This window comes from Falco punctatus (genome assembly GCF_963210335.1).
Source record: "Falco punctatus genome assembly, chromosome: 5".
NCBI classification, from domain to species: domain Eukaryota; kingdom Metazoa; phylum Chordata; class Aves; order Falconiformes; family Falconidae; genus Falco; species Falco punctatus.
The window spans coordinates 84,380,642-84,401,402 of NC_137584.1; the positions used below are offsets into that span (position 1 = coordinate 84,380,642).

General features: G+C 39.8%; 1 protein-coding gene across 8 annotated transcripts in view; it reads left to right on the forward strand.

Annotated features, from left to right (window-relative positions):
- Window positions 1-20,761, forward strand: part of CHRM3 (cholinergic receptor muscarinic 3) — a 379,451-nt gene that overhangs the window by 14,420 nt on the left and 344,270 nt on the right. For all 8 annotated transcript variants that reach the window (XM_080389750.1, XM_080389756.1, XM_080389744.1 and 5 more), the window contains exon 1: window positions 1-20,761. This exon is cut by the window's left edge and continues 14,420 nt beyond it; it is cut by the window's right edge. The gene's annotated coding sequence lies outside the window, so the exon portion shown is untranslated.

Below are 20,761 nucleotides of genomic sequence, written 5' to 3' on the forward strand. Positions count from 1 at the left end.
CTAATCATAAATTTTTCAGGAAAATAGTCTTCTGCTAGAAAATGATGGTCTGAAGAGGTGAAGTCTTCAGCAGGAGTATGTTGATTATATTATATTTTCTTACAAAAATCACTATATCTCCCCAGTTAATTAAGTCTGTCCTTTCGTAGCAAATCCACTTCTGTGTGTGGGTAACTCACATCCTTCCGCCTACCACCACCTTTGTAGATGCCGCACACTGGGTGCCAGGAAATCAAGAAGTTAAAAATACTCATGGCCCCATCAATCCCATTCTGAAAAGTTGAGAAAAACTTCTGTATCATTATTTCTCAATGAAATATCTGAATTCAGTGGAAAATGTTTCTTTATAAGGGAATCTTTATCAGCTTGGAGAAATTCTTATGAAACAGATTCCTGACCTCTCCAGCTAATGCGATATAACCGTAGTTTAGACTTGTGATGCATTTTCCCAAAAACTAACTAGAACCTGTCAATATTAGCCACCTATTGCAGACATGAGAAGGCCAAACTGAGGATACATTTATAATAATGACAGCTCTTCACTGCAAAGGAGGTACTCATATTTGGACCCACGATTATACTGTTGTGTTACAAAAAAACCCCAGAGTCACAAGCAAACTGGTGAAGTAATTTACTGCTTAACAGCAAAGTCATCATTGGGTATGTTTTCCTCAGTGCACACAAGCCATGCCTTCTGCTTGCAAAACCCATCGTAAAGATACAAAATTATTTTTCTCAAGCTGTTTTATAATTCCACATGAGATGCATATGTTCCAGGTGGGTTTTAGACATTAAAGGGAAATAAAAGGCTTAGCAAAAAGAACAAAGCGGCTGTATTCAATGTACAGAACAAACAAAAGCCTTTCCACACCCATTCAGTCACACAGCCCCATACACACATGCATCGACAGCAACTAAATTTCCTGTCACAAGGTGTTTCTACCTGCTTTTGCAAGCTGTTATGAGGACTCTTACTTAAAATTGATATTTGATATCTGATATCAAGCTGGCAAAAGGCTCCTCCAGCTTTTAGATTCAAAGAAAAATCCTTTATGCAGCCATCAAGGGTGAGAGCAGAGTCTACAGGTCTGCGTTATCTAAGTTGACTTAGTGAGCTTATTAGCAAGAACCTGAATGATTCTTGAATACCTGAAGCACAGCAATAGCTGTCTTCCTCCCTGACCTCTACAACCACAGTGTGACAGGCAGGGAGGGAAAAGGGAGTAAGACAAGAAATTGGTGAATCTCCAGTGGGAAAGGTTTTCATTGCTAAATAAGAGTGAGAAACTGGAAACTTGGAAGTAAAGACAGGAGACCTTACAAGATAAGATGATCTTCTACCTTCCCAATGAGCAGAGAGCTTTGTCTACCATTCCCTATACCCATAACAGATGCCTTAGCGCACTTCTTAAGGGGATTTGCTCCCAATTTGCTCTCTATCCTTTCACATGTTCCTGAAATAAAACTTTAAAACAGACACCCCATGTCCTTTGCTTAGCAGTACTCATAAAGGAGTCGTTTCCAAGGAAGTTTCAACAGAGACCCATTGCTCCTCCATTCTAATGCTGTATTATCCATTGCGTCTCAGTCACTGTTTCTGGAAAGTGTGAACATAACCTTGGTAGTGTAAAATTAAAAAATAAAAAAATTTGCATATCTATATTTAAAAACACTATTAATTTTGTGTTAGATTCTGAAGATGTTCTTGGGCACCTTTTGTGTGCGCCAAGGCTGCACCTTTACTATATACTGTTATTCCCACACTTCCCTCTGGACTCTGAAGCTCAGAGATGGACAGGAGTTGCAGTCTTGAATTTTTATATCAAGGGACTACAGGGGGAAGCACATGTGAATAACGACACAAAACAGGAATGCAAGGAGAAAGGAGTCTGCAGCACATTCCCATTTTTCTGTCTGCCTTTGAGGCATCTGTTGTTTTAAGAGCACAGTTGCCTCGAGCTCCCAGTGGAGTCAAGAGAGAGTGAGGGGCACTCCTGAGCAGGGACACCCCATATCTGAGCTGCCCCGTCTCCCTTCTCCAACAATGCACTCCGTGCCTACAATGTCATTTGGTTCAGTGCAGTGTACAGCTGTAAAGCAAACCCTCAGGGTTTGTTTATGCTGTGTGGTTTGATTCTCAGAGCAGTTTTGGTGTATGCGAGTTGGGTTCATTTGGGAACTGGACCCAACAGCACTCCCCAAAGCTTTTTACTGGAGCACTGCTCCAGCTCCCACTTTCTCCGCCTTTGGTCCTGCTCCCCAGCACCTGCCATCTCTCCTTGCAAAGACCACAGGGGCATCTCTGGTTGCTGAGGTCCTTCATGGTGTGGGAAGGACACTTTTGGTGGGAATGGTGATCTTTGAAGGGGACGCAGCCCTCTGCCTGCTGTCCTGTGTGGGGCAGTGGAAGCCATTTCTGCAGCTCTCCTGGAGACACTGCAGGCTGCAGTGTGCTGGTGTCCCATCGTGAAGCTCGAGGAGTGCAGAATTTTAATAGTGTTTTAGGATAGACGGGTGATTTCTTCCAAAGGGTGAAAAGAGGAGTGAGGCAGATGGGACTTGCAAGAGGGCACAAAGCAAGCCCGTTGCTTGTGAGACTCATTCCCTGCTCCCAGAGCCTGAACAGCTTTACAACACCCTCTGTCTTTCTGTTCCTGGCCAGGTTTCCCATCACCAGCCCTTTCTCCTGCCACCTCCATGCAGCCCAGCAGGCAAGTGCCCTTCTGTGTCCCACACACGTGGGATCACCCAAGCAGCCCCTGCTAATTGCATTCCCCTAAACAATCCATTTCACCGAGGCCCAGGAAGGGCATCACAGGACTGAGCATAAAGATGTGGGCTTGCAAAAGGGTGGAGTAGGTAATGTGGGCTTACTGAGGTGGCTTCTCTAAAATGAGTGAGAAATACTTGGGGATGTAATTCAGTCCTCTCACATCTTTATGTGAAAAAGCCTGGGGATGAGCATTCAAAAGCTGCAAAGAGATGCCCTCAGGTTCAAGGGAAAATACGAGGCGTGAAGATAGGTAGAGAAATTCTGCAACTCTGATGAGGGAAAAGCCGTCGCCTAAGGAGTAATAGCCACAGGATGATAAGATTATGTTGGGTTCTGTCATTTTCCTTAGGAAGAATCTTACTCTGTGAAGGATGGTAAGTTCAAAGTTGTGAAAAAATGTCTTCTTCAATGAAGCATCAAAATACGAGTTTCCTTAGTTATAGGAGATTAAAATCAAGAGGACCCAAAAGATTCCTTTCCTTGGAGAATAATAAAAAAAGAAAAACAGTTCTGCAGGAAAATATTTGGCACTCCTACGACTGTACTGTTAATATTACAGATTATATAAATAATTTATTATGTAAATAGCTATTTAAACTAAATAAAAAATCATTGTAATTTATTATGAACACTGTATGTGTAACCATAGATATGCTGCCAGTTTCACTCTGTTTGAATAACCAAGGCCTGAATTAATAAACGATCGTAAGCGATATTGTTGACTGATGCGCCTTCCATTTTGGAGGCTGGCATTAGCCAATTTGGCCTTAAATGAAAGAGAAATAATTTTCAATCTACATATCCGTTCTGTTTTGTTAGCAGATTGTCTACTTGTGTTTGCAGATCAGCACGAGTTCCCGATGACAGCTGACTCACACATACTGTAAACCAAGAAATATCAAGTAAAATGGTGTTTGGCAGCAAAGTAACTAAAACATATAACCATTTAAATATTGACACTTGACTTTTGTCATATGAGCAGCCACATATTTTTTTATGGGTCTTTTTCTTTTAATGATAAATCTAGATTGCTGAAGGTCTTATCAGTGAGCAGTACTTTGTCTACCATGGAGATGCCTTCAACGCTCTAGATGTCAAAAGTGTCGTGGAAATGATACAGATATTTTTTGCTGAAGTTGTTAAAACTGAAGTAGAAGCAAGGCGTCCTCACTGCATGCACCGCAGTGATACTGTTTGGCTTCTGCAGGCTCTGTTAGAGGCTACAAGCTCCTGCTGTGGGCAAAAGCAGGGGCACAAAGTGGGGCACTGCGGGCACTTGCTGAAGGCTGAAGACAGCAGGAGGTGCCCCTGCAGCATGGCATCCCAACAGCGGCAAAGGAGACGCTGGCTCGTCATGTAGAGGGGTGAGCTCTCCAGTTCCTACCAGGTGCTGTACCAGCTTACCAGAGCTGCCCAGCATCACAAAGCCGCTCAGGCTTTGCTGGCCCTTCCCTTGTGCTGAGCACCCATGGTGTGCTTTCCAGAAGTACAGCACCAGTGCTCTCAGTCCAGGTTTTTCAAAGCTTGATGGTGCAACCAGAACAGCAGCATCCACGTTAGGGGGAACTGAGGGGAGCCTGCAGCTGCTCGGACTGGCCACCAGACCAGTGGGGTTCTCTAACAAATGATCTGCTTTTACTTCAGAGGTGGAAAACATAAGCAGAAAGAATAAAGTATTACATAGGGCCTCCGAGTTCAATAGGACCTGTTATTCAGATACAGCTAATGTATGTAAGGTCATGCTTCCAAAGCAGGGGTAATTAAATACCCGTTATGAGCATTATGCTTTTACAGATTGCATTTATTCTTATATCTTGTTAATTTATTAACATTTTTGCAAAGAAGTTATTCAAGATAGTTTTATGCATAAAGAAAAGTTTCATACTCCATTAAACAAAAAGATTTTCTGAACTCTATTTTTGGTTCAAAAGCAGGGAAAGTGGATACACAAATTTGAACTGAGTTGTCAAGCCTCTTAAGATGCCTAAGAAAATATTTCTGACTTGAATGTGTTATAGGAAAATGATTTTAACTAAACTGTTTTCTGATGGGAGTTAGATTCCGTGACATGGAAAATTAGTTAATTTATTTTAGTTTTTCTGGATTATTCATTGTGGTATTCTAATGTTTTCTCCTGACATTTCAAAGAAATTGACATTTCTTTCAATTTAATGTAAAAACTTTTAATAAAGCTAATGCCCAAATCCAAAATAATATTTGTGATTTGTCAAAAAGTTTCTTCCTTGGTTTTGAGTCGGTGAGAGCTGAAATTTTGCCAGCCAAGCAACCAATCAACCAACTAAAGAAAGCAATTATTTTCACATCCTTAACTTGGAAGAGTAACAGGAAAACCATTAGCTATGTAGCTCAGTGGTAAAGAATAAATGCTAATCAATCTGGTGAAGTTTATCACTTCTCACATGCTTCACATATGTTTGTTGACATTTTTCTGTTACACCAATGACATTTCTTGCCATTCCAGAAATTAGAAGGTATCATACTCCATTAAAACTGTACATCAGTTAGGCATCCCAGGCATCCTCTTCTGAATTTACCTTTTCTTTTCCTGTAAAATATCACTCTGTGGCTGTAACAGTGTAACCACAACCACCAAAACAATGTCACATTAAGTCAACCTTGAGTCTAAATCATTCAGTACTGTATTAAGATAATTGTCTCAAAAGATGGAGGCTTTGAAGAGCTACTAATAAAAATGAAAGACCTGTTGCTGTTCTGAGCCAGAACTACTGTTGTTTCATTTCCTAATAGGGCTTAGTAGTAGCTCTTCTGATTAAATGGATCTTAATAATTAGAACTTTATTGATGATAGCTCAAAAGGCTTCACTGAGAGGTGGAGATCAACCAGTGAAAACAACTTGCAGAAAAAAACCTGTATTCAACTATTTTCCTAACTGCTGCAGATTCTAGGCTACTGTATGTTTAAGTTTAAAAATTATTTTCAAGTACAATATTGACTTCCAAAACACTAAAAAAAGTGCACTTTCTATACTCTTCGCATTTTTGTTTTTCTCAGTCTGTGTAAAAGGTTTATACAGAAGGATTTTGTTTAAGTTTTACAGTCTCAGGCAATTCTAAAATACCTGGTGGGCATATCATGCTTTTCTGGTTGTCATTACTGCTGACCCACACAGGCTTTTATCACATTTCAGAGCTATGCTTTGGGCTGTCCTGTGCTTCTGGCCTCCTACAAGAAGCAGAGTAGACATAAACGTCCTTGAGGAAGAACACTGGCATGTCTCAAATAGGTGCTATTTTTCTTCTTATTTTTTGTTTATGCTTGGAGATAGAAAATAGCAGCGTCCCTTTGCAAGGCAGCACTGTTTTGCTCGGACTGAGCGAGCAGGCTACCAGTTGCTCTGTGGTGCAAAGCTGCCACGACCTCACAGGCTCTTCAGTCTCTGTCATCCTCAGGTATCACATAGCCTGAGCACACCAGGAACAGAAACAGGAGCAAGAGTAGATCAGAAATCATGTTTGTCAGAGTTAGGCTCATCTGTAAATGCTACTTTTTCTGAGAATGTATCTACAGTGTGTACAACATGTAGTTAAATGAAAGACAAGGGTTTAGTCATTGCTTCTAATAGGATTATTTTTTTTGCCCAGCTGCCAAGGAAACTGAACTTTGCTGCAACTGCTTTTTGTTTCCATGAAAACTATAGCACGGTCATCTTCACATGGTTTAGGAAGATATGATAAGGGATGTATATGAAAACACTGTTTTCTTTTTCTCATGCCTCTAATGTCAATATGCTGTGTGAGGGAGGAAGTTGAGAGGAAATTGAAGTTTTCCTCTGAAAGATCATAAATCTAGATCTGTTACTTATTAATGAACTCCATATAGCTCTAAATTGCTACTAGATTTTCTGCGTAGAAAAGAGCATGGTAGGGAGTCAGGAAAGCATGCGGGCAGCAGGCGATCACAGACGTGACCAGTGCACTCTCTCCTTTGGCTTGCTAAGGTGCCTGGTAGACCTATTGAAAGAGCAGAAAATTTTGGTGGACCCAAAACTACTTGGTCTACATTCATTACCACATTGGTAGCAAAACCAGAAATGTTTTCCACTTAGGGCATTTCCTCAGAGGAAAAAATATTCTCTGCCTGCAACAGGCTGCCCAGAGCAGCTGTGGATGCCCCATCCCTGGCAGTGTCCAAGGCCAGGCTGGATGGGGCTTTGAGCACCCTGGTCTAGTGGAAGGTGTCCCTTGGGATGGGGTTTGGAACTAGATGACTGTTAAGGTCACTTTCAAGCACACCCATTCTATGATTCTATGAAGATCGGTTTGCTGTATCAGCTGCTGGATTTCTGAGTGCTGGCACTTAGCCCATGGTCCTCTTTGTGGAAGCTGTTGAAAGAAATCGTTGTAAAGACAAAGCAATTTTGTACAGATTCGCACATCCTAGCCAAAAAAACCCAGAGTTTCAGGCCATAAGTAGCTATTTAAATAAGCTGTATAATATCCACAATTGTATAACCCCAGTATGTCCTATTACTGGGAATTACAGCCTTGGTGCCTGTGAGAAATTTGTCTGGAATGGCTGAAATGCAATAGGATGATCTTACCTGGGATGTAGATGGAGAAACTGCATTTTTGTGTTTTGGTAAGAGGTACTGAAATCAGAGGCTTAATGCTGGGTCATACAATGACTATTTGAGTGCCTAAAGCATAGATTTGGTTGATGAAGAGAGCCACACAGAAAAGATGAAACAGTCAAATACTGTGAAGCATCTTGCAACCTGGACCGTGGGAGGTTCCCAGCTCTCTCCTGCTGGCCAGGGATGGCCTTAGTTGTTCTGGAGTTACTAAATGAGTAAGCTGCCTTGAAGTGTCAACATTTTGTTATTTTCTTTTCTTTTGTCCATACTTAAAACACACTATATTCACCCACCTGACCAATTTGGTTAAGAAGCTGGAGCTGGTATGACCACCCCTTCAGGACAAAGAACCGTGTCTGGTTTATCTGAATGGTATTGATTTAATTGCTTAGTAGCAGGACAGGATGTCCAGGTGTTACTAAGGAAATTAACATCTTGAATGTATGGTGTGCCTCCTTCTTGCTTTTGCAGTGCAGATGTAGCCTTTGATTTTTGCTTCTAGCTCAGCTGTGATCATCTTGGTTTCATCCTCTTCTTCCCACTCACCATCCTGCTATCCCTTTCTTCCACCATCAGTCTCGGACAGAAAGCTGAGCTGAAGTATTGTTTTAGTCTTGGTTTACAGTTTTAGTCTTTGATTCTGCTTCTTATTTCCTTGACTTCCAGAATTTTATACTCTCTTTTGTAATTTCTAATTCATCTAGATTTTTCTTTTTCTCAGTTGACCCTAATACATCTTGACATCTAAGTCCCAACCATTTGCCAACAATCCTTTTTCTGCTCCTTAGGCTCTCTTCTTAGATCTCACATCTGTTTTAGGGGAGAAGAGAATGAAGGGAACAGGAATGAAGGTAGAGGAGAGGAAGATCTCAGGCTTTACCAAAATGTTTCTTCCTTTTGCTTCACATGCAGGTTAATTCTGTACTGATCAATGTAGGTAGTTGACTAAAATGGATTAAAACAGAAAGCAACCAAGAGGCACCAAACAAACAAAACAAAAAAACCTATGAGAATAGCAAACTGTGTGATTACTGGTTGCTCAGTTCTGCTTTATACCTGGTTACAATAGTGAATTTACATTTAAAGTGGCATTACATGTTGTCAGTCACATTTTTTAGACTGTACATCTTGCATTTAGTGATTTTACATAGATTCTTTATCAGAATTGTTTCTTAAATATATCTCTCTTCCTTTGGATGGTTTTTACTATTTTTCCAGATCTGCCCTCATTTTAAAGAAAATTAAAAGTGAAGGAAAAAAATAAAATAAAATCTGAACTTTCGTTGTTAGATAGTCAAGCTATCTGGAAACAAACTTCTTTGCAAGGATTGCTTTCAGACAGTTGAATACTGCTGTCTTTTGGAATTATCCATTAAAACTTAATTACTCCAACTGACCTTATATCTCAAAGATGGTTAACGCTTTTGTATTTAAACAGTTTATTGCAAAATAAGATGGTATAATCCACGATGTGTGAAAAGCAACCTTGCCACTTGTATCGAAATACTCAAAAATACTAGCTGAATAAAATCAGACATCTGTATTAATTCGTGTAGCTTTTGTACATGGACTGGTCTTTCATGCAAACTACTGTTCTGAATCCCAGTCAGCAAAGCAACAGATTTATTTTTCCATAGGTGAAAGCTAGGTGATATCTGATGAAATGCATAATTAGCCTGGCAGTATCTCATCCATGCTGAATAATCAAAGGCATAGTATCTTAAGCCATGCATGTGTGTGAAAAATATTTTATTGCTCAGCCCCCTTAGTACCTCCTAAGGTGATAAAATCAATTTTGCTCTGCTGTGGTTGAGATGTACACAGGTTTCTAAACGATTTCATTTTCTAGGACTCTACAGCACTCATTCTCTTTTCGTTGCATAGAATTCATTCTAGTAAATTTGATCAGCAGGCTTCATCCTACCTCTTCACTCAAGAGCTTTTGCTGTGTCATCCAAATATCGTAAGATGAATAGTCATCGTTTGCTCCAGTAGTAGGGAATTTGCTGGAGAGTTTTCAAACAGCTCAGAAAAAATACCTCTGACTTCACTCACTTTTAGGAGGAGAAAACCACAGCAGGAACCCTAGCAAAGATCACTGTAGAAAGTATGTAAGTTTTTCAGCTGGGGAAACTGTAACACAAAAAAGCTTAAGTGACTGCACAGCAAAGGGGGAGATAAATATAGAAGAAAAAGGAAATTCTACTATTGATAATCTAAGTCCAGTGTTTTAGTGATTCCACTTCTCTCTTAAAACTGAAAAAACTGGGGTTAAAAATTAACTGTCCACTAAGATGAATAAGAGAGGATCATGTACTATGTCACACTTTTTTTTTTGTTCTCCTTAAAGATTTAATAAGACATCATGAGAAAATTCATTTTCTCCTGCTGTAAAATTATATAGCACTTGATACAGTTAACTATAGAGCAACATCACAACTAGGCCAGTACACAAATGTTAAAAATATGTATTTGTTTACAGGTTCTTAACACCATTTCCTAATTCACTGGCCTTGTTTTCTTAAACCATTTCAGCCTCAGCTCCTCCTCTTGCCAACATTGCTGATAAACTCGGAGACTCGGGGGTTTTTACAGGTCTTTATTGAGTTATGTAGAAGAATTGAAAAACTGGGATAGAATTCTCAGCCTTCTTACCATTTTAGCTTGTTGAGGACTAAGATTTATATTCAGATTGATTTTCAGTTATAACAGATCTACAAGTCAATAATGAGGCTGATAAAGTACGGTTTCAGACCAGTAGGATACAAAGAAGCCTGTGTTAGTGAGCAATTTGGATCCAAGTGTCAGGCTGTGCTTTTGAAAAGAGAAGAGAGAATCACTGCAATCAAGTGAACGAAGCTTTTACAGTTACTCTCTTAATTACCACAGAATTAATTAGCAATGACTACCTGGTTTATTAGTTTGTTTTTCTCATTTGGAAACAAACACATGCGTTTGGTTGCGGGTTGTGAAATTTTATTTGTGCTGGTACATGAAAGAAATTTTAAACTTCGGCTTTGTAAAGTGTATGATCCTTTGGAAAAATTCTTCTAAGCTTTGTAAGCAAAACTCCTGAAAAACTAAGCTCTAGCAAAATACAACATGTGATAAATGTTTGAGTGACACGTGATTAAATTAGCAAATTGGTACTGGGTTCTGAAGATGCTTCTGGACCAGGCAGAAATGAGTGTGGCCACACACTTACATGTTTCAGATCCATCGGGCAGCAGTGAAGCACCTGATGTCAGGCTGTTGTGCGCAGTATAGGCTCCTGTCTGTCTATACGTATATCGGGCAAGCGGGCCCTCCCATCCCCCCGCCATTTCTCGGTCTGATGCCAGTGATCCTCATGGACAACCATCACAATATCTGAAATGAGAGAAAGGTCTTTCCTGTTTGATTTGCAAAAAGTACATCTTAGTAGTTTATCTCCTATGTGCCACTTAAATGCAGAAAGAAGTGGACTAAGAGAAGCCTGTAGAAGACCATAGAATCCAGCCCTCTTTTTTTTGGATATAGGATCAAATACCCACATACTGCCTTGGTCAGAAGCATGTCTAACTTCAGTGTAGTAGGAAAGGTGAAGGGAAAATGGGCAGTACGCAGTACCCTAATAACTGATTTCAGCATTTCACATTTTATGCATTTTTGAACACACATTTTAAAAATACTAGTAAAAGTGCTACCCTTTTTTTTTTTTTTTAATAATGGTATGCAAGTAAATACACTTCAAAATATATGAGTTAATTTTCTTTCACTGCACCTTAAAGTATATACGTGTGTATATATATATATATATATGTGTATACCATTTACTTAGGTTACACAACTTTGACTAGGTTTTCTTACTCCTGTAGAAACTCAGCCTCGTTCCATCTTTGTCAGTGTATAAACAGATCCTACATTCACCAGCCAACTAGGCAATCTTCAGAATAAAACTCATAAACTGACTGCGATGGCATAGACCTCTCATATACTGAAGCAAAAAAGCAATCACATCTGTCTGGGTAAGTCAAGCAAATGAAGACCTGAAAACCATTGAAAAATAGTCACTTGTTAGTCTCCTTGCGAGTCATCCCATCTCATTTACTTATTTTCTTTTCCTTCTATAGCTCAGTTTTTCTAGGCCCTTTCAGCAAGGGCTGACATATTTCCTCATTCTAAAGCTTCCTTTTAGAGTATCATGTAATTCTGTGGTTACAAAACCCCCACAGGTATACCTGCTTGGTTTTTTAAGATTTATCTTTAATTGTCAAAAATGTAAATTAATTTTCAAGGGTCACGATGCTACTGAATCGAATTCCACTTTCGTTAATTTTTGAATGTACACTGTACTATGTACACTGGTGGGGATTAAGTCCGTTTTTGTTTGTTTCTAAAAACTTAAACTTTCTGGCTGCTCTGAATATATAAATAGCAAAAGAAAAAGAAGGGGGTGAAATTAAAAAAAAAAATACTGTCAGAGGATGGAATTAATGCCTTTTACAGGGTCACCCAACAGTTACAGGCTCAGCAGAGGACACAGGTCCTTCATCAGGTGTGTGCCTAAACATCTCGCTAACTGTTCAAGTGCACAGGCCTGTCTATATGTTCCAGTTCCCTATTGGGAAGTGCTCCTAGTGCACTTCCTGCAGAATTACACAGATGCCACAATGGAAATGTACAAAGACACGTTATGAGGTTAATTGGCCACAGGCATTATGTAGGGTTTTCTAGGGAAAATAATTCTTGAGATATTGAATAGTGAAGAAAGTGATTAATTCCTAGAGGATATCCCTATTTTCCATGTAAAATTTCCTGTGGGAAGACTGTTTCACATACATTTTTGTCTTTGAAATAAAAATCAATTTGATAAATGTTATCTTTCCTTTTCCTGTATTTTTTTAATATTCCCTTTCTCCCCTTCCAATGTTTCATACTGTGTACTATGGTACTGTAAGGGTACTCTTTACTTCCTTTTAAATTTTCCTACTTTCAACTAATTCTTCATCTATAGAAAAGTTGCAGAATGCTACAGAGAATGAAAGGGTGGAAGGGAAAAGCATTTTTTTCATCATTTTTTTTATATTTAGCCCATGTTGATGCACAACCCACTTTGTACAGTTGTTACTTCCTCCCCTGCCATACACTAATACATGCACAAAATGCTTTAAAAGGCATTTCAAACAGTGCTTATAGGGAACTGGTATTTAATATCTAAGCTGTGATTTTTAAAACTAGAATTTTTTCATTCAGTCCTGGCATCTGATTTACAGACATTTGTACTATACAGGTCTTGCATTAATTGCAACCACTCACAAATACAAGAAAACATGAACTTTCTAGATTGTGATTAAATTCAAGTTTAGAGCAGAAAAAAAGGTGATGTGATAGCTCTCTTTACTGTGTGATAACAGCACAGACAGTTTTCCCTTTTGTACCTAGTGGTAACTTAATTTCACGGTCTACTGTGTAACTACACTGTACAGACTACTAGAAAGCAAGTGAAAGATTAAATTATCGATGTCAGCATGTTCCTCATACAGATATTTAGAGAGAAAGAATTACTTGAGAAAACAATTATTCCCTACTAATATCATGAAGGCAAATTTATTCTCTAAGGCATAACTTTGGAAGCACAATAATTCTGAAGTTACATGAGAAGCATGCACCCTAATTTTTTCACTTGCTTGAAGGAAAGTATGTCTCTCACTTGCCTTACTCAGGGAACCTCTAGGCTACAAATGGGATCCCAAAATCACAGAAAGGGTGAGGCTGGAAGGGATCTTTGGAGGTCATCTGGTCCATCTCCACTACTCAAGCAAGACCACCTAGAGCAGGCTGCCCAGGACCATGTCCAGATGGTTTTTTAATATCTCCAAGGATGGAGACTCCACAACCTCTCTGGGCAACCTGTGCCAGTGCTCAGTCACCCTCACATTAATAAAGCGTTTCCTGATGTTCAAACAGAACCTCCTGTGTTTCAGTTTGTGCCCATTGCTTCTCAGCCTGTCACTGGGCACCACTGGGAAGAGCCTGGCTCTGTCCTTTTTGTGCCCTCCCAGCAGGTATTTAATTGCATTGATGAGATCTCTTCTGAGCTTTCTCTTCTCCAAGCTAAAGAGTGCCAGCTCAGCTTTTCTTCATAGCAGAGATGCTCTAGTCCCTTCATCAACTTGATGGCCCTTCATTGGACTCTGTCTAGTACATCCACGTTTCTCTTGTACTGGGGAGTCCAGGACTGGACACAGTCCTCCAGATATGGCTTCACCAGTGCTGAGCAGCAGGGAAGGATCACCTCCCTTATCCTGGTGGCAATACTCTTCCTAACACATCCCAGGATACCATTAGCCTTTCCTTGGTGCTAGGGCATGTTGCTGAGGCAAAGGCGGCATTCGGTACTTCTGCCTTTTCCATGTTCTGTGTACCCAGGTCCCACATCTTGTAGAGCAATGAGTCCACATTGTCCCTCATTTACCTTTTGTCACCTATGTACTAGTAGAAGTCCTGTGTGGGATGTGAGCTAAACCAGACTAAATTCCTTCTGCAGTATTTTGGGCTTTATTGCAAAACACTGCTTCCAAAATTCCATCCCCCCCCCAAATGATTTACCATATTTGAAAAACAAATCTAAGTTCTACTGCCTTTTTGTTGCATGCTTCCAACAGGGGATGTAATAAATACCAGAGCAAAATTCATCCTCTTCTGTACCTCTTATTGTGTAAACACAGAGATTGGGAAAATCTCACCACTAGCTATGTAAAAATGCCTTTACAACTTTCATTATGGTTTATACAGAGGTGCCCTAGCTCAGAAGGCCACTAAAAAAATAAACGGATCTTGGTAGAAAAAATTCATTCAGCTGAAACCTGGTGTGTTTTTAATTCAGCTCTGCCTAGGACTGTTTATTTGCCAGGTCATGATCAAGTTCGTCAAGGAAGTCCTAGCTGAATGGAGGCGAGCAGGTTGCTGTTAGCTACCATTTAGCAGGATGGCTCCAGCTGAAGCATGTCCTTGGCTTCCTCCTTCCAAATCCAGGTGAACAGTTTCAATTATCCATGTTGCAAGTTTTTAGCAATGTTTGCTATACAAGGGAATGTGTGTAAAATGAGATGCATCCTAGTTAGCTAAGAAATTGATTTCAGTAATGGAATATATGTTTGTTTAAAAAATTGAATAAATATTTGTTTGCTGGCAGGTATTTCTGTTGTTTGCTAAGAAGGTAGGGAACTTTCTGTCTCATTAACTTTGTGCGTAAGAAGATCATGAACACAATTGCATAACCTTGGAGTTTCTAACTGAAACGTGAGTTTTCAGTGGTGTAGATCTCTATCTGAAGTATGAGCCAAAAAATAAACTTCAGCTTTATCTACTAGAACTCCCCCAGTTTCAGTCTTACTGGGGAAGATGAGACATTGGTGGCCTGTTTGTTTTTCATGGCAAGGTTTCTGAAATCTGGGGTCCGTAGGTCTTTATTCCTAGGTAGGACTAAGCTACATCTGGAGTTGTATTTGGTAGAGTAAGAGTCTGAATATGCAGCAGCCTTAGGGATCCACCTCCCTTGATCATGGAAATTAAAACATAAATTACCTAGCAATGGACCATGACAGAAAATCTGGACCAGCAGCAGATGACCTGGACCCCACCCACTGCTTTTTCTCATCATGACAACTGCCACTGTCAGAGGAACAGAGAGACCATTATAAAAAAAAAAATGCATTTGGGTGTAAAAGAGAATGTTTATTGCCCTTAACAAGAAGCAAAGAATAAAATGACCCATTTAGTCATAAGCACAAAGAATGCTGGACTTCAAGGTGTGAACAATCCTGCACAGTTTTATAATGTTTAATATCTGATGAACTGAGAGCCAAAACCAGCTGGATGGTTGTAGAGAGACTTTATAGACATTGACTCTCATAATACCATGGTATTAGTTGATGGTAACAGTGACAGTGCATTCTAAGATTAAAGTACAGGACAATGTAAATGTAATGTCCCATAAAGTCATTATGGAAATACTGTATTGCATAGACAATGAACTCAACATAATCACATCTGGGTGCTGCTTAATTACACCACAACAACTTTAAACATCTAAGTGCTATATGGTGACTTTTCCTTTCATGATTTCTTTTGTCTTTTCTAATTTCTGTTTTCTTTTTTTTCCCCTTAAGTGTCTGTTGAATTCTGAATGAAGGTTAAGGAAACTCCAGCACCTATGGGCTACCTTTGGCATCAGTTCCCTCACTCTGACATGGCTTTTGCAAAGCCTAAATTGGATGAAACAAACACCAGAGAAGACACCTGTCACAGGTAAGCCAGTTTTACCTTTTTTCGCTGTTATAATTTCATTTAAAAAAGGCAAAACCTGTTCTTTTTCCTTTTCTCTCTTATTCTAAGTAATGGTTCAAATGCCAACTAAAAGCACTTAGCTAACCGTAGCCTAAACAACAGGTATGATTTTGTTTTTCTTTTTAAGTCCCTGAATGCATAGTGAGTTTATTCCTACCCTATGGAATAACTGAGCAGCATGCAGTCTGTTGTTTTGTGGATTTTCATATGCCAGCCTGAAAAATGACATCCCTTGCAATTACTGCGTGAAGATACTGTGGTATTTGCTGTAAGTAAAGGATTTGTTCCCGTGCCTTTGTGGAAAGTTTCTTTATTCCTTTGAGGAGTTCTAAGCTGGCAGGTTTTCCAAAACTGACTGCCTCACAGCTGCGTTATAAATGTTTCCCTACACCCAAGGAACCAAACCACCACTGTGCAGTCTAGATACTCTAATGATAATACTTGCTATAAGAGCATGTTTTAGTTATCACAACATTTACCGCATTTCTAACAATATTAATGATTTAAAATCTTGACATGTTCTGAACATATATTACAACATATTACAAAACTACTAACTGGAAAACATAAAGACCTGTTTTGTGACATGGTAGATCTAATACCATACTGTTCTGCAGCCAAATCTCACTTCTTTATCAAGAAAACTTAAGCAAAGTGATGTCAAACATTATCAAATATGAGCTCTGGTAAAATGCAGGTGGCAGAATCGTCTTGCTGTTTTGCTGTCTTGCTGTCTTGCTATTTCAGCTGGTCAGAAATGTCCTGGCAGAAAGCTTTTAATTTAAAAATGTGGTCAACAAATACAACACTTTCTGCAACCATACATGCACTTTATGTATGGATGTGCCTACACATGCATGCAAAACTGTCCAGAGCCGGGCAGGGGGCTGGGGCACCAGCCTTGTGAGGGGCGGCTGAGGGACCTGGGGGGGTTGGCCTGGAGAGGAGGGGGCTCAGGGGGGACCTGATCGGTCTCCGCAGCCACCGGACAGGGGCCGTAGGCGGGGGGGGTCGGTCTCTTCTCCCGGATAACGAGCGACAGGACAAGAGGAAACGGCCTCACGTTGCGCCAGGGGAGGTTTACATTGGGTATCAGGAGAGATTTCTTCACAGGAAGGGTGGTGAAGCGTTGGAACAGGCTGCTCATGGAAGTGATTGAGTCACCATCCCTGGAGGTATTTATAAGACCTGTGACGTGGCACTTGAGGAGATGGATTAGTGATGGGTTTGGCCATGCTGCCTTAATGGTTGGACTTGATGATCTCAAAGTTCTTTTCCAACCCAAACAATTCTGTGATGCTATATATTTCAACTTCAATATAACTACTTCTTGGTAAGTTTTCTGGCCTTCAGAATACAGTCTGTGAGGATAATATCCTGTCTTTCACAGCAGATAACCACTCTGGCAGTCAGAGCATCCATCCGTGATATAAGAGAGCTGGATTTCTTCTTGAGCACATACTAGACACCTTAGGTCATCAATAATGGAGTTGTTAATCCCATTAATTAGTCACCCTAAGAGTTATTTTGGTAGAAGCTTCATATCTCTCAGTTTCTTTTATTAAAGCTGATTTACTTTATATCAATAAACTAAATATTCATCTGTCTAAATGGAGAAAGCATGATTTGCTCTGTTATCTGGCAGTTATATCACTCACCAGGAACACAGGCAAGCAAAGTTCAATTCCTTGCTCTGGTTAACACACATGTGTTAAACTGCTTTTGGACCAAAAGTGGAACCTGTAATCCTTAAAAGACATAGTAAATCTTCATGCAGACAGTCAAGTCCATTGCTGGTTTGATACCGTATTGCTCTCTACAGCCTCAGCACAAGCCCTTGGACAAAGGACAAAGGGCACACTATAAATGTCGCCACGCTGACACTGCTGTGTGCTGCAGTAATCCACCCTCCACTTACTGAATGCTGCCTTTCCCCCTGAAAGTTAAACTGTTGACTTATTACCCACCTCCAGCCCCTTCTGCAATGAAACAGTTGGTTTTTTTCCCAGTGTGAAATATGAATAATTAGACCAGTGCAGTGCTCATAGCAGCAAATTAACAAAAAATTTTATGTTGAATTTAATAAGTCTTCCAACCATCACTCTCTCCTTTCCTTGAACATAAGCAAACCAAAAAAAGGAGGCATTTCAATATGTTCATATCACCTATTTTCAAATATTCACATTTGCATTCAAATCATGATACCAACTTTAGAACCACGTACTTAATATTTTGTTTTGATTTTGACGCTCTAGATTTCAGATTGGAAGTCTTGCCTTTGAAAATATGGACTTAGAAAAGAAAACGAAGGATGTAGGAAGGGTAAGATTTACAGACAGGCAATTGAGACTTCCTGAAAAATCACTGATGCTGTCAGGTTTGTGCTAAAGTTATCAGACTTCATCAGTTTCATGGATTCTAAGCAACAGAATTCTGAGGTCAAAAAAATAAAAATCTTACAGATTTATCACAAATGTAACTTAAGAATTCATCTGAGGATTTTTTAAACGTTTGCTTACTGGAATTGAATGAGGCTCAAAATAAAGGTGTTGGGAGGGGGAAAAACACAAACATGCTGAAGCAACACGGAGATTAAACATTATTCACAGCTTTCACAAATCAAGCAGTGAAGTTTTACCTAGGTCATACTTCTAAGATTAAGCACAGTAAAACTTTATTGGGTTGCAGAACTCGGATAGGTGTATCATTGCAGGTGTATCAGTGTGTTACCGTACCTTTCCGAACTGCCCCATCTAATCTTCCCTTTTTCTAATACTGAGCTGGAGCCTAGGTCTGACGGGCTCTCCCTCCTGGCATAGTGGGATGGTATAAAAATGCCAAGTAAAAGATAAGCAAAAGATTGCTTGTATGTAAGTGAAACCTTACACAATACCTTCCAAAGAAAACAAGGTAACAAAGGTTGGAATGCAAAATTATAGGTGGGAGCTCAGATGTGCTGCAGAAAATTTCTCCTATAGGTACAGCTCTAGCATGTTACAGATCCAGAAAGGTCTAAAATCAAGAAATTGTAGCACACTCTTGTAAAACACTCCTTAGCTCATGTCTGCTGCAAACTATTTGTTTCAGGCCTTTCAGAAACTGTATATCCCTTGCTGGTCTAGTGCCTATAAGGAGGTGGCAGCTCCCAAAATTGTGAATTCAAAAGCCCTTTTACACCTGGAAACTCTGGAAATAAAGGTGAGGCAAACCAGCTTAGAGAAACCACCAGTATCCCAGGGAACACAGAGAGCATAAACCAACAGTAGCTTTCCCAAATAATTATCGGTGTTATTCTTTTACTACATGTTTAGGTGAAATTACGAGCAGGTCAAAACCTAAACTGTTCAAGAACATTTCCCTAGGAGAGGATAATACCTCTCTGCTATAAATGAAAAAAAATCACTTTTGCTTTTTCCTGAGGAAATTGCAATTTCTGAAAATCAGGGTTTGCTCAAACATGCAAAACAAGAAAATAGCCTTTGCAAGCCCCTTTGCTCTCTCTGAAACGGAATTCAAAGCACTGAAATAATGACATGCTAAGCAATAGGAGAGGCATTTTTCTCCACCACTACACCTTGCAGGCTATAATTTTCAGTCTGCTCAGGGACTCTTGATCATGCAAACCAAATTGAACAATTGTATGAACGATTTAGAAGGTATGGATGCTTTTATCCAGGACTGAGTACTCTAGCTGAAACACCCCAAAATTAGATCATGTTGCTGTTGCCATCCTGTCTACTTGTAAAACTACATGGGTATTTGCATTCCCAAGTAAAACAGGGATTATACTGGAAAAGTCTGGGGTAAAAGATGGAAATAAAACAGACTCCGCACTACTCTATAATTTGCCAAAAAGTGTATCTAAGGGGAGATCTCCCTGGCTGAAAGTGTGGAACACACCAAGAGCTACCAGAGGACATCTGAAGGCACAGTGGCTCACTCACTGAACCAAGAGCCTTCTCTTACACCCCGACTGGCTGACAAAATCCAGCAAGATAATATCACTGACAATCATCTTCCTTTATTCCTGTTCCCATTCACCACATACAATACAGCTAGGAAAAGCAACCAAAACCAAAGCCAAACATGAAAACCAAACCACAACCCACATTTGTCAGTCACCTGTATTTGGACACAAAGGAAGTAAAGCAAGGGTTGGATGTTTGCCACCTGGTACCCATTTACCTTTGCTGCCTTTGTTTCTGTCCTGGTTTCATGAGTGCTACTGTACTTATAATTTGGGAAAGCTTCTATGTGTTTGTGTCCATGGACTATCAACACCATGCCCCAGCCTGGGAGGATGCTTTCTTGATGTTTGAGCAAAATGACCATAACTGAGTGTTGGAAAGTATGAAGTGGACTCCCTATGTAACTGATCTTAAACAACCACCTAATGGACAAACCCTTTCATTTAGTAGGAGAGTCATCTCTATTGTAGGTCAGAAAAAAACGTCAGAAACGATGGGAGTACTTCAAAGACCCTGAGCAACACAGTCTTCTAAGATTAAACTCTTCGTCTTCTTGCCATATTTTTTGATGCAAATAAACAATATCTGGTACTATTTCAGAAAGTACAGGATTTCATTGCCCATGAATATTTTAGTTATGCAAGAATGAGAACTGAACTAAAGGTACGTAATTTATGTCTGTAAAAGAGAAGGAGGAAATGCAGCCACCTGAGTACGTACTGCACTGACTCATGGAAATGGAGAATGGTGTATGTTCCATCAGCATGTAGAACAGAAGAATGATTCTCTGTCTGGTACAATTTTTTATTTTCCCTCAATTCCACTGCTGAACTGACCCTTAATTCCACTGCTGAAACAAAAAAACTGCAGAATTCTGGCCAGGAATACTATATTAAACTAGCAAAAGCTTTTCTTACTACGAAGTTAGCCTCAGTCCTATAACACAGCCTGATGATATGTGATCTGCCTTGAACATCTTTCTAAGTCTGTCTGTCGCTCAGTTAAAGGCAATGGCATACTAAATCCAGAGCCCACAAAATCTGTCCACCACCCTGCCTATATGCATTTATAAA